Raw genomic sequence first — 2,439 nt, 5'->3', positions numbered from 1 at the left:
GCCAATGGGGACGGGGCAGCGGCGGGAAGGAGGGGATGGGCAGGGCGGCCATAGAGGCGAAGCCCGCCGGGCCTCGACTCCCGGCCCCTTCGGGCACCGCTCCCGCCCCGGGCCAACCTTGGCTTGAAGGGATACAGCGGAGGGAAGGGGGCGGGGAGAGATTTGTATCCCCGGGGCACCCCTGCATGGAGCCAGCAGGGTTCACCCATGCACATCCTCCCTCAACGGTGCCTTCTTTCCCCCTCGGTGCCTGAAGAGCCGCCGCTTTCCAGCTCTCCCCAGGAGGGCCTGGTCAGTCACACCACCGCATTAAAAAAACATTGTGCCCCACAAGGATGTCCAGGACACCTGGCCTACCCGCCTTGCCGGCGGGAAGGAGGTCGCCCACCCTCTCACCCCAGTGGTGTGCATGTCTGCACCCACGGCACCATCTTGAACTGGGCCAGGCCGCCAGGGAAGCAGGGTTTTATGAACTCCGGTTAACCAAAACTGTGCAAAGGGACTCCGTTCCTCCTCCGCGAGACAGCTTTGAGCATGCCTGACGTCAGGTGGTGCCAGTGTAACCAGAGGAGGCAACTGCAATGCAGGGATTTGAAAATGTTGCCAATAAACTACTTATATTTACATTTTTGTAATTATTTAGCCTTTCTTACAGTGGGTTGTGGCACATTTCTAAGAGCATGGAAAATCAGAGGACTGTAATTTTGTCAGTAATTGAAAATTTTCAATAGTGGTGAACCAGTAAAAGGATGACCGTCAGTGAATGAATTGAACATCAAAGCCAACAGACCTTGAGACATTATCCCTTTGCTGCCTTGCTGCGCAGCTTTGGGTTGATCACTTCCGTACCCACCTCAGCTTGCCCAGCTCTGCTACTGGGGGCACAACACGCACCGAAGAATCTTTCAGGGTTTCATTTGCAGCCATCCCTTTCACACAAGTAGAAATTACGTGAATGAAACTCAGCAAGAAAGTTGAAAATGAAATACTATGGGGTCCTTTCTCATTCAGCCTCGTCTCCTTCCAGCTGTATGAAAAGCCATCAGGAATGACTTGTTTCCATTGACACTTTATATACTGGTAGCAACAGGAAAAAGTAAGATGAGCAAAAAAAATGGCCTAGAGCTCCACTAATAAAAATGTAAGATATTTTCCATCATGCAACTTACTCATCTAGCAATTTACTCATCAACCTACGCAAAGCTTATAATAGAGCATATTTTCACCCTCAGACCAGAAAAACCGTAAGGAGAACTTCTAGAATCGTTCAACTTTTCTCATCAAAGGCTGAGGTTGGGATAGATTGGTTAGCACTACCTAGCTAAGTCAAACCTAAAAACCCTACCCATTTCACCAGATGTAAAAGCAAATTAAATTCTAGCGTAATGGAATGACTCTCATTCCACTGTCTGGAAGTTGAACGAACGATGGCTGTGCATTTCCAGCTGTCAAGAAGTGGTTGAATATAGCTGGCCAGCTAACTTTAACCTACGTCTGAACTGAACTCAACCTCTCTCCTAGTCTAGACACAGCCCTAGATATCAATCTGTTCCATTAAAAAAGACATGAGAACAAGAGGCATAATCTGAGATGAGACAAACAGGAATAAGCAATGAGGAGGAAAAATGAGGTCATGAAGTAGAAAGACAGAACAACGCGGGGTGGGAGGGAACAAACAAGACCACAGTGATCCTTACGCTGGCTTTCCGCATAATTATTCCCAACTAAAAATATTTAAGTCTAGTTTCAGAGCTAGTCTAACAGGTATCAAATCAAAAACCAGGGGACAGCTCTGCAACTGTCGGATAAAGCGCACATATCCCAATTCATTTTGAGCCATTTGCTGTGCACTAATGAACCGGTGACAGCGCACAGAAGTCCTTCAAGTTTTAATCGATTTACTTGTACACTTGTAAGAACTGTCATGAGAGCAATACAGTACATACGATTAACGCATGGTATCTTCTACTTATTGACTGTAGGAATCAGACAGGTTTATAGTTTTGAGCACTGGTACCGATGCATTTTCATTGTGTGATAATTTTGAGCGAATAATAATTTGTCCTACAACTATGAAAAGTTATTTTCATATTAAAATGGGGGGCGGTGGAAGAGAAATAAGCAATCCATCTAGAAAAGTCAACTTTCCCTTTGCAAATGTAGAGAGATTTGCTTAAAAGCAATTTTGGAGGCCTCCTCTCAGTAATGAGACGTTATTCCTGTGCTCAGCTAAAACTCCTTGTATTCAGTCTTCTCACAGTTATCTTTTTTGGTTTCAGCTGAAAGTTTTCTGACATGGTATCTGAAAGAGTTCTTCCCTTTGAAGAGAGGAATTCAGAGCAAGTTTCCTCCTGCTCTTGCATTGTTTGAAGTCAAGTGTTGTTACTGGGATGAAACAAATATATAATTAAAGACTAAGTTTAAGTTTTGGCTGTTTTC

The sequence above is a fragment of the Aptenodytes forsteri genome, unplaced genomic scaffold (genome assembly GCF_000699145.1).
Source record: "Aptenodytes forsteri isolate BGI_AS27 unplaced genomic scaffold, ASM69914v1 Scaffold65, whole genome shotgun sequence".
Taxonomy (NCBI): Eukaryota; Metazoa; Chordata; class Aves; order Sphenisciformes; family Spheniscidae; genus Aptenodytes; species Aptenodytes forsteri.
The sequence above is the reverse complement of the archived record's forward strand: the minus strand, read 5'-3'. Positions refer to the sequence as shown.